A 16,353-nucleotide genomic window follows, 5' to 3' on the forward strand; every position below is an offset into this window, starting at 1 on the left:
GATTCCTTAATGATCGGGTTGTTAGAGATTTGTGCTTCCACTGCAGGGGGCAGAGAGTCAATCCCTGGTTGAAGATCTAAGATCCATTAATCCTCACTGCAAGGCAAAAAAAAAAAAAAAAACAAAGAAAGAAAACAAACCCTGCTGGATGAATACTCCATCTGAATATACAGATAAAGGATATAAACAGAACACCTCACAGAAAAGAAAAGAAACATAAGCATTTATATATGTGAAAAGCTGATCGCCCTTATGAGGGAATATATGTAACAATTATGAAAATGTTTTCTATTGCTGCAGAAAGGTCTGTGAATAGCACTGACTTAGGTCATTGTTTTTCCAACCTTTCTTCTTTTCAAATGTGATGCATATTAACACATGAAACTGCTTTAGCTCTGTCTCAAAAATTTGCTATTTTCACTATCATTCAGTTCAAATAATGTTTTTCCCATAACAATTTCTCTTAGGAGCAATAAGTTATTTAGGTTCAGAAGCAGGAGAAGGAGAAGCCTAAACCACAACATTAAAGAGGCTTGTGAATTGCAGAGGTGCCGCTTTTGCACTTTGGGTTCCTGGCAATCCTTACTCTATCCTCAGCCTGTGTGCAGTGCCATTGCTTCATTTTCAAACTTTGGGAGTTCTGTACTCCTCAGTTATCTTTCTGAGGTTTTGTTTGGTCATGCCACAGAAGCTGTGGGATCTTAGTTCCACAACCAGGTGTTGAACCCTGGCCATTGACCGTGAAAGCATCAAGTCCGAACCACTGAAGCAACAGGGAATTCTCATACCTCTTTCTTTCTTTCTTTCAAATATTTGTTCATTTACTTGGCTGTGCTTGTTTTTAGTTCCAGCACAAGGACCCTTCAATCTTCATTGTAGCATGTGGGAGCAGGAATTTTAATTGTCACATGTGGTATTTTTAGTTGCAGTATGTGGGATCTAATGCCCGGACCAAGGAATGAACTTGGATGCCCTAATCTGGGAGCACCGAGTATTTCCACCGGACTACAGGGATGTCCTTCCCATGAATGAACCCAGGTCTCCCACATTGCAAGTGAATTCCTTACTGTCTGAACCACCATAGCTTTGACTATAAGAATTTTGGTCAGCAGAGTGATGCCTTAGCTTTTTTTTTTTTTCTTTTTTAATGCTGTCTATGATTGCCATAGCTTTCTTCCAAGGAGCTAGCTTCCTTTGATTTTGTGGCTACATTCACGATCCTCAGTGATTTTGGAGTCCAAGAAAATCAAACGTGCTGTTATTTTCAGTTGTTCACCATTTCCTTGCCATAAAGTGATGGGACCAGACGTTGTGATCTTCGTCTTTTGAAATTTGAGTTTTAAGCCAGCCTTTCACTCTCCTCTTTTGCCATCATCAAGAGGCTCTTCACTTTCTGCCCTTAGGGTGACATCATCTGCATATCTGAGGTTGTCGCTGTTTCTCCAGCAATCTTGATTCCAGATTGTGCTTCATCCGGCCCAGTGTTTTTCATGATGTACTCTGCGTTTAAGTTAAATAAGCAGGGCAACAGTATATAATCCTGACGTACTCCTTTCCCTATTTGGAACCAGTCGCTTGTTCCATGTCCAGTTCTAAGTGTTGCTTCTTGACCTGCATACAGATTTCTCAGGAGGCAGGTCAGATGGTCTGGTATTCCCATCTCTTTAAGAATTTTCCAGTTTGTTGTGGTTCACACAGGCAAAGGTCTCATCACTTCATGGAAAATAGATGAAGAAACAATGGAAACAGTGACAGAATTTATTTTCTTGAGCTCCAAAATCACTGCAGATGGTGACTGCAGCCACGAAATTAAAAGATGCTCACTGCTTGGAAGAAAAGTTGTGACAAAGCTAGGCAGTGTTTTAAAAGAAAGAGACATTACTTTGCCAACAAATGTCCATAAAGTCAAAGCTATGGTTTTTCCAGGAGTCAGGTACAGATGGAGGAGCTGCACCATAAAGAAGGCTGAGTGCTGAAGAATGGATCCTTTCAAACTGTGGTGCTGGAGAATGGAGAAGACTCTTGAGAGTCCCTTGGACTGCAAGGAGATCCAACCAGTCAATCCTAAGGGAAATCAACCCTGAATCTTCAGTGGAAAAACTGATGCTGAAGCTCCAATACTTTGGCCTCCTGAAGGGAAGAGTCAGCTCATTGGGAAAACAAAACAAAACAAAACCCTTGATCCTGGGAAATATTGAAGGCAGCAGCAGAAGGCATGACAGAGGATGAGATGATTGGGTGGCGTCAGCAACCCAATGGAATGAGTTTGAGCAAGCTTCAGGGGATGATGATGGACATGGAAGCGTGGCATACAGAAGTTCATGGGGTCACAGGGAGTCAGACACGACTGAGCAACTGAACAACAAAAGCCAGGCAGGGTCTTTATGTACAGCTGGCTGAACCTCAATGGGGCTTTTCTGAATTTCTGGAGGTGGGTAGAACATAATTTTTTAGCCAGATCCCATGCTGCAGCATGTCTGGAATATTTTGTGCTCGTAGTCAATCTTTTTTGTGTGTTTTCTGGGTGGCACTTGGGAGTCAGTGTTCCTCACAATGATGGATGCTGTCTCTCTCAGTCCCAGCTGAACTGAACTTTGGATCATGACCTCTGTTTCAGGAGGCAACCCTGGCAAGTGCTCTGGCTGTTTGAATGACTGATGATTCTTGGTTTGGTGCTCGGTCTTTTCCTTCACGTTCAAACTTTGTAGCCAGCACTTGCAACATGGAAAGACCCTCCTGTTGCAGTTCCTCCGAGCGTGATTTACAAAGGATGTCACCTATTTGAACATTTTGAGGCAAAACAGACAAACAAATTGTTCATGTGTCCATGCCATGTTCTAAAATACGCCTCTACATTGGCAAAGGCTGACAATCTGTAAGTGCAAACACGGCAGACATAGGGCATTTTGCCAGGTTTGTGACTGTCCTTCAGGTACTGTAAGAGAACCTGATCTGTTTTGAAGGACAATTCACAGATATTACAGACCGTGGAGGGCTCCCAGGAAGCAGGGACACTTTCCATGCGACACTGCAGCTGGAACGAGGTGGGAAACTGGCGGTGGCAGTGCTGGCAGGTAGTGTGGGTTTCCCAGCTGTCACCCTTCTGCCTCTCAAGCTCCAGATGGTTCCTCAGGTGGGTCATAAACTTGACATATTTTAGAAGACTCAAGCAGCTGAGGCATTTGAAGGCTGTGTGAGTCTTCTGTTCTGGTGCTGTCTCTTGTATGCTCCAAAGTAAAAGCCATCAGATAACATTTACTCTCATCAGTGAATTTGATCCCAGATTTACTTTCATGGGATCAACAGTCTTGCTCTGACGTGCAAGAGTCAGAAAGTCCATTTCTCCAGGCCTGACAAACTACATGTTCCTTCTGGATCCATAAGACGGAAGCATGCCTGGCCATTGGTGCGAGTCCGTGAAAATTATGCCCCACCATGCACACAGCTTGGTGAGGTCAGGGAATCTTCCAAGGTCATAACCGTGTTTTTCCAGGAGGGATACCTGGAGGGGCCATGGTGGAGGCAGGTCCCCCTGGGATTCCATCGCTGAGTTTGGGTCTTTTGGGATTCCCACTGTTAAAATTCACATCTGAAGTGGGACACCGCTTTGAATTAAGAGGGCTTTCATCCTTGCCTCCTAATGAGAGAACGGCTCGAGAGAGACAGGGAGGCCGCAGAGAGAACGATTCTGAATTGTGAAGGACAGTTTCCAGCGAGCTCGTTTTCTAATCAGGTTTAGATGAAGGCTCCGAAATAATAGAACTGCCTCTTCCTCCCCATACACACTGAGAAACTGGTGATACGGCAGCTGGCTCTGATGCTGGGGTCCTAAGATTTGCAGGTTGCCACCTGCAGGAGGGATCCGGATTCACGTGGTCCTTCATTCTTCTTGAAGATGAGTCCCTGGTCACTCTGTTCAAAACGTTAGAAATGACTGGCTTTGAAGTTGAAATCACTCTGACAAAGAAGGTTTCAGCATCCTCCTTGACGTGCTCCACTCCAACAATGATGACCTCAGCATCGTCATTGTCCTCACCTCTGGATTTGGACACGGCGGTCTTTTTCTCGGGTTGTGGTCGTGCTTGTGCTTCCTCACACGGGAAGAGATGGGCCATTTTGCAACCACTTGTGGCTTCAAGTGGCCCCTTCTAGTGTTTCTCTCCCCCTAAAAGCAATCACCAGGCAAGGTCATCCCCTCTGATCTCAGGTGTCAGTCTCTGTGGTTTCAGGTCACCCTCAGTTGGTCACCGAGAATATTAAATGGAAAACTCCAGAAATATACAACTTATGCATTTTAAGCTGCAGGTAATTCTGAGGAGAGTGATTGGAATCTCACACCATCCTGCTTCCTCCTGCCCAGAATGTGAATCGTTCCTTAGTCCTGAACATCCCACGCGTCTGTCACTCGGTTACCACAATGACTGTTGAGATGCCACAGGGCTTGTGACCAAGTTTTCCTTACTTTACTCAATAATGGCCCCAAACCGTAAGTGGAGGGATGCTGTCCATTGACATATGCCAGAGAAAAATCCATTAAGTGCTGCCTTTCAGTGAAAAGATCCAAGTTCTCAATTTGATATAAAAGAGAAAGAAACAATGTATGCTGAGGTTGCTAATATCTGTGGTGAATGTGAAGAAGAGAAAATAAATCTGGGTTAGTTTTGCTGTCAAACCTCCAACTGCAAAAGGTATGGACACAGAGCGTAGGAAGTGCTTAGTTAGGGTGAAAAAAAATCGCTCAATTAGTACAGTAGTATATTTTACATAGCGACTACACTCACAACACTTTTATAAAAGTATATTGTTATAATTGTTCTATGTTATTATTACACCTTCCCTGGTGGCTCAGATGGTAAAGTGTCTGCCTACAATTCGGGAGAGCCAGGTTCAATGCCTGGGTCAGGAAGATCCTGTGAAGAAGGAAATGGCAATCCAGCCCAGAATTCTTGCCTGGGAAATCCCATGGACAGAGGAGCGTAATAAGCGGCACTCCATGGAGTCGCAAAGAGTTGCACACGACTGAGCGACTTCACTTTCACTTTCCTGTTATTTTTAGGCAGTAGCTATCTCTTACTGTGCCTCTATACAGTAGACTGCATCACAGGTGTGTTTGTATAGAAGAACCATTGTGTACATAGAGTTTGATACTGTGTGAGGTTACCGATGTCCCCTGGGGGTCTTGAAACTTACTGTCTGCCGATAAGTGGTGATGATTATATTTCTTTCAAAAGACAAAATTAGTACCTGGTTGAATCACTGGCTGAAACATTGAGATAACTATTAGCACCCTTAGACATAAGGAAACATCTCAAACTCAGTGAAATGACATGACCGTTTTAAACTTCCTTCTCCAGCCACCACTTTTGCCTTGAGTCCCCATGGTGGCCCCCGTGCTCCTGTTAAATTCTGCAGGAGAGCTGGTAGGCACCATTTTGCTTACAGATCTACAATCTCACTCAGAAATGCTGACCGACAGAAAATGTCCAAAAGAGCCCCCAGCTGTCCCTTGGGGGTACCTCTCACTCCCTCCACTCTCCGAGTCCAGAAGGCACCATAGTCTATACATGGATCCAAAATATTTTCTTTAAATCCCAGCCATTTCTAATAGCAGGACTTGAACCTGCCTCATGCTGGCAACTCTCTCTCTCTCTCTCTCTCTCAGAGAGGGAGAGCATTTACACTGTACTTGAAACTACTTCCACAGCATCAACATTGTATTAGGTATTATACGGATGTGGAGATGATTTAAAACATGTGGGAGTATCCCCTTATGTTACATGCAAAGACTGTACCATTTTATGTAATGGACTTGATCACCCATTAATTTTGGTGTCTCCAGGTGCAGGGTTCCCAGACCCAATCTCCCAAGGGTACCAAGGAGGGAGGGACGGGACTTCTCAAGACTTCTACTGCTCCCCCTGCCTTGGATGCTGTCTCAATTACCAGCACCCAACTCCTGAGCTGCCTCGGTCCACAGTTTCTCTGCCAGGCTTTCCTGACCATGATGTCAGAAATCACAGCCTCCCCCAACTCACATGCCATTTTCCCCTCCAGAGCTATCGGGCTGCTGTATTTTGGTTTCTAGAACAACATGGAGTGTCTGTCAGTGCTACATGCCTGCTGCAGAAATAAACAGTAACTGTTATGAAACAATCATTTACCTGTACCTCAAGCTCGGCCCACTCATTCCTGGCTCCCCAGGTACTTACACTTGATCTTAGCCAAAAGGCTGAGAAGCAATTTCTCCAAGCATTTGATGACTTCCAAATCTGAATGGATTAAAACTATCAGGCAAGAGAGAAAGTCAGCCAGTATGTAGCTGGATGCTGACAGGGGCAGCGGTGCTCCTTGAAATTAAAGGTTTGTAACACAGTTTCTCTCCATATAATACATTTGTTGATAGCTTCCATGCCATTAACACGTTTCATAGACATTAAAGGCCATTCTAAAGTTTACATTTGGCCATTTGTGATACCAGATCACATTTCATCAGTAGCATATCATAGTTTGTTTGCTTGTGTGTAAATGATGTCCCTAGCGGTAAAGGTCCCTCCTGCCAATGCAGAAGACCTAAGAGATGCAGGTTCCATCTCTGGGTCAGGAAGACCCCCTGGAGGAGGGCATGGCAACCCACTGCAGTATTCCTACCTGAAGAATCGTATGGACAGAGAAGAATCGTGGGCGACAGTCCATAGGGTTGCAGAAAGTCTAGCATGACTGAAACAACTGAACACACACGCAGACATATGTATATAAATATATATTTTACAGTGGTATGAAAAATAGTGCTGTGGGACCTCCCCGGTATTCCAGTATTTAAGACTTCTCACTTCCAGGCCAGGGACACAGCTTCAATCCCTGGTCAGGGACCTGTGATCCCACATGCCACTGGGTGTGGCCAAAGGTAAATGGAATAATGTATCTTACAGCTGATGTCATCTTAGATTTATTGAAGATTTCTATTTTTCATAAGCAGAATCCAGCCTACTAAATTCATGTCACAAGTCACTAATGGCATGCTAGCTGCATTATATAGGCAAGTGGTTTAGACAGGGATTGACAAATCGGCTTGCTTCCCGATTGTTTTTTTTTTTTTTTTTAATTTTTAAAAACGTTTAACATTTTTTACATTGATGTTTAATTTTGGGAAAAACAAAGGAAAGGTTTGTGACGTGTGAACATTATATGATATCTAAATTTCAGTGTCACAAAGAAAGTTTTATTGGAACACAGACGTGATCATTTGCCTCTGCCTGAGGCTATTTCACCCTGCTAATGGGAGAGACCTCATGGCCCTTAATGCCTGGTTACTCTCTAGCCCTTAGCAGATAAATTTTGCAGACTCATGGCTGCAGAGAACAAAAGGAAGCATTCCAAACCCCATGGCTCACCAGCTCCTGAAGTCCAGTTGACTCAGTGCAGCTAAACACTTCCTACTCTGAGACCAAGTGGAGGGTGAAGCTGGAGTGTCTTTGTCTCCACGTCCCAGAAAGATTTCTCTGGGAATAGCAGCACCGCTTCCTGTGTCCAGTGTCCGTGAAACTCCTCCCTGGCTCTCCAAAAGCCTTTTCCCAGTGAGGCGGCATCAGGAGATTCCACGCCTTTTAAAGCCCATTCGAGTCCAATCCATAGTACCCAAACCAGGCTCCAATCAGGTTTCTGAACCAGTTTTTCCCCATAGGATCTTTCAACTAGAAACCTTTCTAGCAAAATGTTGGAGAGGGGAAAGAATCTGAGTGGGGCTTCAGGGCCCCTCCCAGGGGCTATTTTCCAGGTCTCAGTGTGGTGAGAGTCCCCACTTGCATCTCCAGCATCCAGAGGCCCACCACCTTATCTCCAGTTTATCTGAGTCTTTAGATATTTGCGGTTCAATAGCTCAAGGGCAAGGGAAGGTGGTCCACACAGCTATTCCAACAGGGCATGGGCTGATGTCAGGAACCTACAAAGTCAGGAGTTCTCTTCCAATGGCAAAAAATTCTCCAGCTGCAAACAGCGAACCCCTGTCCTCTTCCGAGGGCAAGGGGGTGGGTTGGGGAGGAGGCAGGGTGAGGAGGGCAGGAAGCAAGCTTACTCCCAAGTGATCTGCACTTGAAGGCTCAGCACCCGCTGGATTCCCAGGGTCCTCACTGTGAATCTACATGCTGAACCCCAGGAGCTTTTTCTAGGCGGGGGCTCATGCGTTCTTAAACCACGTCAGGGGTGTCAGGTCACACCCTCACCGCCCTCCTGCACCCTTCCCCCCTGACTCGCCCTCTTCTCTGTCCTCCTTTGCAGCACCTAGATTATATCTCAAGCTTTCCCTCCCACTGCCTTTACAGCCCTGTGCACACAGATTCGTGGGTTTCAGAGAGGGTTTCAGAGAAGAAATACGTGTATTTCCATTCGTTATAAGGTAATAGAGTCACTGAATTCGAACAAAAATGATGTCCACTAATGAACGTGATCTCAAATGCTGTGATCAGATACACCATCAAAGACACCATTATCATCAAATCAACATGTTCTCCCCTTAAACTTACAGAAGGTATGTCCATTACATCTCAATGAACCAGGGAAAAAAGAAGAAAAACTGACCATTAGAAAGAGCTCGTTTTAGACTCTTTTAAGAAGCATGATGGCCAGTGTTGTGCCTAGGAGCTCAGCTGTGTCTGAATTTTTGCGACCCCATGGACTGCAGCCAGCCAGCCTCCTCTACCCGTTGAGTGCACCAGGGAAAATTGCTGGAGTGGGTTGCCATGTCCTCCAATGTCGGTAAGTATCAGAACCCAGGGCTAGGGATTTCCTGGCGGTCCAGTGGTTGAGGATCTGCCTTCCAATGCTGGGAATGTGAGTTTAATACGTGGTGGGTAAGATCCCACATGCCAGAGGGCCGTAGAACGGACAAAGGATCCTGCATGACACGGCTAAGCCCCGAAGAAGCCAAATAAGTGAATAAAACGGAATATTTTTAAAACTCTATGCTCTTTACTTTCTTCTGGATATGTTTGAAAGCGTGATATTAACAGTTTTATTTATTTATGGACACACCATGAGACTTCCTGCAGGAGCTTAGTTTCCTGACCAGGCGCTGAACCCCGGTCACCAGACTGAAAGCATTAAACACTAAGTGCTGGCTTGCCAGGCAATTCCTAGTTTGATTTACTTAAAAGGGTTTATTTTGATTGTATGCCAAAAGGTACATCCTTTGCAGTGTTTACACTTACAACAGAAATATTTTGGGTGTCAGTTTTAAAATGTTTGCAAATACTTAGGGGAGGGGAAGAAACATTTTGACTACAGACTTATGCTTCTAGGCTTCCCTGATGGCTCAGAGAGTAAAACATCTGCCTGCAGTACAGGAGACCAGGGTTTAATTCCTGTGTCAGGAAGATCTGCCGGAGAAGGAAATTGCTCTCCACTCAAGTATGCTTGCCTGGGGAATTCCATGGACAGAGGAGCCTGGTGAGCTACTATCCATGGTTTGGCAAAGTGTCAGACACAACTGGATAACTAACACTTTCACTTTCATATGCTTCTGAAGATTGCTCAAATCTCAGAATCTCCTGGGACATTATTAAACACAGAGATTCCAGGGCTGCATATCACACCTAAGAAATTCAAATTGCCCTAGGAGAGGACCTGCGAACCTGAAAACGCAAAGCTCGCCTCACTTGATTCTGAAGTGAAGTGAATCCCAGGGTGTAAAGTCATCCAGTACTTTGGGAAAGGTTGATCTCTGGTGGCTCAGCAGTAAAGAATCCACCTCTTAATGCAGGAGACCTGGGTACAGTCTCTGGGTCGGAAAGCTCTCCTGGAGGAAGAAATGGCAACCACGCCAGGATTCTTGCCTGAGAAATCCCATGGACAGAGAAGCCTGGCAGGTTACAGTCTATGGGGTCACAAAAGACTCAGACACACAACTTAGCAACTCTGCCGCAACAGTGAAAGTGAGAGGTGCTCAGTTGTGTCCAACCCTTTGTGACCGCGTGGACCATATGCAGTCCATGGAATCGTGCAGGCTAGAATACTGGCGTGGCTAGCCTTTCCTGTCTCCAGGGGATCTTCCCAACCCAGGGATCAAACCCAGGTCTCCCGCATTGCAGGCAGATTCTTTACCAGATGGGGCACAATGGGAGCCCAAGCAACAATAAGAACAAGCTTAAAATGCCCAAGAATATACACCTTCAGGAGACCCTAAGGGTTGAGGTCAGGAATGCATTTTTTCCTTCATGTGACACACTGAGCACCTGCCTTGGGAGGAGTAGGTTATTGGCAATTCAATAAACTAAAGAGATGTAGCTTGAGCTGGGAGCTTCATCCTCCCCACCACCCTTCAGAGATTCTAGGAGCTCCACACCCTCTTTGGGGGCTTCTGGAGGTCCTAGGATATAATCAAAGCTGAGAGATCTGGATGCAAACATCTCCGTTTGGGCCACACTTTCAAATCTCCTGGGCTGTGCTTCTTCACCATCAGTGAATCTAAGGAATTGCCTATGTGTCTTGTGCAAAAGCACATTCTCATCCAACAGTTGTGGGTGGGGCCTGAGAGCCTGAGTTTCTCCCAAGCTCCAGGTGTTGCCCAGGCTGCTTAAGGTGTCCATATTAAACAGTGAGTACTAGAGAGCTTTTGAAAAGTACGGACGTTCTGATTGATTCTGTCAAGCTTACTCCCTGCCCACAGACTCAGTGTCTCCAGGAATGGGACCAGGGAGTCAACATTATTAAAGGTCTCAGGTATTTCTAAGGAGCAGATAGGGTGCAAATGTGTAGCCAGGCAAATCACCCTACCATCAACCCTGTTTTGGGCTTCATCGTGTCCTGCAAAATCCATATGTTGCAGGGACTTTCCCAAAGGTCCAGTGGCTAAAACTCTCCACTCCCAGTGCATGGGGCTGGGCTTCTGTCCGTGGTCAGGGAACTAGATCCCACGTGCTGCCAGGAAGACTGAAGACCCTACGTACCACTACTAACACCTGGTGCCATCAAATAAATTAATTCATTTAAAAAAAATCTGTAGAATATCTAAGCCCCAACACTTTGGAGATTCGTAATCCTCTTTGTAGATTCTGCCTTTAATGAGGTGATTCAGTTAAAACGAGGTCACTAGGGTGGGCCCTAGTCCAAGCTGATGGTTCTTTATATAAAAAGAAAGAGGGAAATTTCCTGGAAGGCCAGTGGTTAGGGCTCAGATCTTTCACTGCCAAGGGCCCAAGTTCAATCCCTGGCCTGGAAACTAAGACCCAGAAGAAAAGCTGCATGGCCGGAAAACAAAGAGGAAATTAGGACACACAAGATATCAAGGATGCATGGACATAAAGGGACAGGAGGACACGAGAATGCGGGTGCCTGCTCATCAAGGAAAGGGACCTCCAGAGACACCACACTGTCAACACCTTAATCCTGGATTTCTAGCCTCCAGAACTGGGAGAAAACAATTTCCTGTTCTTTAAGTCTCGTGTATTTCTGGTGGCCACCTGAGAACCTCAACGTGTTCTTTAGATCAGGAGTCCCTAGAGAGGGTTCACCTCAAGGACAGTAGGGGGTATGCAGGTGATGACTCGGCTTCCAGCTGACTCCCAAACATCAACAAATGCCACCCACCCAGATCTTCCAGGACGCAGCCTGCTCCTGTGGACCCCATCTTGCAGACCACTACTGCTAAACGCCCCACACAAATCTCTTTCTGCCCCGCCCCCTTTGTTTGTTTCTTTGTTTGTTTGACTTCTCTCCTAGACTCTGAGGGACAGAACCTTGAGAACAGAGTGAGGCCTGTCCTCACACCATCCTGAATGTGAAGGAGAGTATGTGTTTTAACCAAAAAACAAACAAACAAACAACACCAACAAAAGGAAGAAAACCCAAAGCTGTCTAGCAGAAGCTTGTCACCAAGTGTACAGAAAAGCCTTCACATGACAGGTTAGGAAGAAGCAGAGGACATGATTTCAACCTCTTCTTCAGGGAAGGTATCTGGGCAGGAGGATAGCACGCTTTCTGCAGATGGATTGAGGGCAGATGAATTTATTGGAAGGCATTGGGTAGCCAGGAAAGGAATATGAGTGGAGAGGGGTATGTCATCCATTCTGTCTAGTTCCAGAAGTTTCTATGATACGGGCCACGGTCACAGGTCTCCCAGAGGTCAGGGAGAAAGGAACGTTTGGTGACCTCATCAAAGCCTGGCCCATAGAAGCCTGGCTCTCGGCAGCCAACATCAGGCTTCCAGAGCATCCACCAGGCTCAGGAAATGACCTACTGGGCACTCTCTGGTAGTCCTGGGGTGGTTAGGACTCTGCACTTTCACTGCTGAGGGCGTGGATTCTGTCCTTAGTTGGGGAACTAAGATCCTGCAAGCTGTGTTGGCTGGCCAACAAAAGAAACCAAAAAAGAAAGACAGACATGACCTGTTCCCACCTTTCGTTCCGCGGACAACCCCAAGGCCAACTCCGGTCCAGGTCCATTGCTGTGGTCAAGGAGGAAGCTCCCTGGGGCTTGTGGCCGTGGAGTGATATGTGGTCAGCCTGAGTGTCCTCCATCAAGGCTGATCATCTCACACCAACTGAGAAGCTGGTACCCAGGAGGAGATCAGGCCCTTGGGACAGGGCCGTGTGAGAAGTGGGCTCTACAAGGTGTCCAAAAGGCACACCTTTCAAGACAGCACTAATCCAGGTGGCTAGCCTCTACCCACTTCCTCCATCTCTAGGGGAGAGCTTGGCCCTTCCATTGTTCTCACAAATCTTTTCCTCTTCTACTCTCCCTGGAACAGCTTTATCTCAAGAAATTGTTGTTGTTCCTTAGCTCGGTTATATCTGCAACTCCAGGGACTTCAGCACACCAGACCTCCCTGTCCCTCACCGTTTCCTGAAGTTTGCTCCACTTCATGTCTAGTGCATTGGTGATGCCATCCAGCCATCTTATTCTCTGTTGCCCTCTTCTTCTGCCCTCAGTCTTGCCCAGCATCAGGGACTTTCCCAGTGAATCAGCTGCTTATACCGCATGACCAATATAGTGGACCTTCAGCTTCAGCATCAACCCTTCTAACAAGTACTCAGGGTTGATCTCCCTTAAGATTGACTGGTTTGAACTCCTTGCTGTCCAAAGGACTTCCAGGAGGTTCACCAGCACAGCAACTCGAAGGCAACAATTCTTTGGCGCTCTGCCTTCTTTGTGGTCCAGCTCTCACAACCGTACATGACCACTTGGAAGACCATAGCCTTGACTCTACAGACCTTTGTTGGCAGAGTAACGTCTCTGCATTTCAACACACTGTCTAGGTTTGTCATAGCTTTCCTGCCAAGAAGCAACCGTCTTTTGATCTCATGGTTGCAATAACCATTGCAGTGATTGTACAGCCCAAGAAGAGGAAATCTGTCAGTACTTCCACCTTTTTGCTTCTATTTACCATGGAGTAATGGGGCTAGATGCCATGATCTTAGTGTTTTGAGTATGTAGGCTTAAGCTGGCTCTTTCACCCTCCTCCTTCATCCTCACCTAATCAGTGCAGAGTGTCTGGCTTCTTGCTGCTTCTTCCCTCAGTTCGAATTCCCTGAGTAAGAAATCATAAAGGGATGGTTTTGTAGCTTCAATGCAAGGGTGCAACAGAGAGGGACCAAAACATGGGATCATGACACATTGAGAAACTCAACCAACGACGACTTGCACCACCTGCTTACCTACAGGATTAAAGGTGACGTGAACGTGTTAGTCAGTCCTATCTGATGCTTTATGACTTCATGTACTCTAACCCAGCAGGCTCCCCTATGGAACTCTCCAGGAAAGAATACTGGAGTGTTGCCACTCCCTTCTTCCAGGGGATCTTCCTGATTCAGGGACTGAATTCTGAGCCTCCTGCATTGCAGGTGGACTCTTTACCACCTGAGGCACCAGGAAATCTCAAACCATGGCAATGCTAATTTCCAGGACATTACTATAGCAAAATTTTGGTGGTCCATGCCGGTCGCAGCTTCTCGGTCACAAAAAGTGATATAGTTGGAGCCCACCACTCTGAACTGGTGCTGTTGTTTGGTTTAGCTGCTAAATCTCCTCTGACTCTTAGAGGACTTGGTCTCAGTAAAGAGCTCTCGTGGGAAAAGAGAATTAGTTAAAAGCCTTAGTACGGCCAGGTTGGCAGAGAACTAGGATTTGGAGGAAATTTTATCTTTACCATTTGGCTTAAGCTAAATGCCTCAGGAATAAGGTTTTATTAAAAAAAAAGTTACAGATGAATGACACCAAGGAGAAAAATGCCAAGTTACACTCAACACTGAAATACTGAACTCATCAGTGACACTTTTGGACGATCGGGAATAGATTTCCAGCAGCCTTTGAGTAAATATTTGTGTGTGAAAGTGTTTATTCATGTAAAAACAGAATAAAACGTGTGGGGATATGAGCGACATAAATGCACATTTGGACAATGGATTCGGGGATGTTGGGTTGTCTCTTAGCAACTGGAGGCTTGCCTGGCTGCTCAGTCGTGCATGCAATGCAGGAGATCCAAGTTCAATCCCTGGGTTGAGAAGGTCTCCCGGAAAAGAGATCTGTTACCCACTGTAGTATTCTCAGCTGAAGAATTCCATAGGCAGAGAAGCCTGGCAGCCTACAATCCATGGAGTCCCAAAGAGTCAGACACGGCTGAGCAGTGGGAAAACGGGCATGGGCTGGTGGGTCCCAGAGGCTCCAGGTGGACTGCGGGTGAATATCACCCAGGACTCTGGGGCTGATTTTGCACAGTGAACCCATTTTGGCACCGCCAGGGTATGAGATGGAGGATTTGCATCTGCTGAATCCACTGGGGAAAATGCTCCAGTCCAGGGCCTGGGTGAGGGTCCCTTGGAAGAAGGTTCCCTCTAGTGATGCTCACTCCTGGACACTTAGTTCAGCTACCAAAGAGGGAATCAATGCAACGCATTCATACAGACAGACTAGGCCGCATCCTCTCAGCTTTTATCACTGTGTTCAAGGCAGAGCGACAACCTGCTATTGAGAATTTCCTATGTAGTCAGAAGTCTTAGAGGAAAACAAGAATTGCAATTTGGACTTAGATTGGAGCCACTTCAGCAATGATGCTTATGTAACTTTTTATCTTCTCTGGACTGCTTAGGAGCTGCAATTTCCCCTCACGGTCCCTCCTTGTCATCTCGAGAATCACCTACTTTCCACAGCTCACCTGGAGCCTAAAACAGCTCAGGACAAATGTGGCAGGTGGGAGGGAGAAACAGAGCTTCGGACTTCAAACTTCACGCCTGATGGACCAATGTCCTCCTTGCTTAATTATTTGTAATCGCCTCAGCTAAGACATCATTCTCTCGGAAAGAATTCCCAAGGGCATCACACCTGACCGCCACCGTGCGGACTCCCAGAAAGAAGTCCGCTTTGACATAGGCCACACCTCTGACCCTAGTCAGGAAGGTGACCTGACAAGAAGCCCGGGGACAGAGCGGCAGCATCGTGAGGACTTTCGAGTGACCCGGGCACCCTGGCAATGTCCACAGCAGGCACAGAGTACACGTCCTGACGGTAACAAAAGAGAGAGGCCCATTCTGGTCTACGGAGCTGGCGCCATGCCTTACCTGAGCACCCGGTGCAGGCGGCTCTCGAGGAAGGAGATGGAGTTCAGCTAGAGCTCCTACAGGTGGGGCAGGTTCAGGAACTGGGCCGTGAGCTGGGTGATGCAGTGCTCCTCCTGTTTGGGGGCTGTGTGCGGCAACACGTGGATGCGCCAGAGCGGCAGCCGGGGCAGGTTGCCCATCTGGCCCAGGTGCAGCACAAACCTGCCCAAAGTGGCCCGATTCCAGGTGCAATTCACCTCCAAGTCCTTGACTCAGTCCAGCTGCAACACCTTCAGGATCCTCCTGATGCTCCGCGTGGGCATGGTGGAGATGCTGAGCTTCTGGCAGCTCAGGTGCAGCAGGCTCCTCCTGTTTGGCCTTCTTCAGCAGGTAGCTGAGGGTCTGTTTCAGGGTGTCCTCCTTGAGGCACAGGTCAAGCAGCACCTTCACAGGGGCCTGTGCCGGCTTTAGCCCACCTGCACCTCCACCCTGCACCTCTTCTGCATGGACTGGGCTGGCTCGGGCTCCAGCAATGAGCAAACACTGTCCGTGTGGCTGGATCACATGGTCCAGATGTCCTAGTGGGCTTTCCAGTGCAAGTTCAGCAGCTGCAGCTTCCACTGCCTGCAGGGCCACAGGAGACACGCTGAGCTGTGCAGAGGCTGACTGGCACCAGGACCACGCGAGGGCTCTGCACTCCATATACCACCGCTCCCCCGGCTTCAGGAACCCCCTTGGTCCCCACCTTAAGGGACACTGGTGGGGAGCACATGCCTTTCGTCCCTTCTGTCCCTCAACCAGTCCTGTACATCCGGAGGCCTGTCCAAGT

The sequence above is a fragment of the Ovis aries genome, chromosome Y, assembly GCF_016772045.2.
Source record: "Ovis aries strain OAR_USU_Benz2616 breed Rambouillet chromosome Y, ARS-UI_Ramb_v3.0, whole genome shotgun sequence".
Lineage (NCBI taxonomy): Eukaryota > Metazoa > Chordata > Mammalia > Artiodactyla > Bovidae > Ovis > Ovis aries.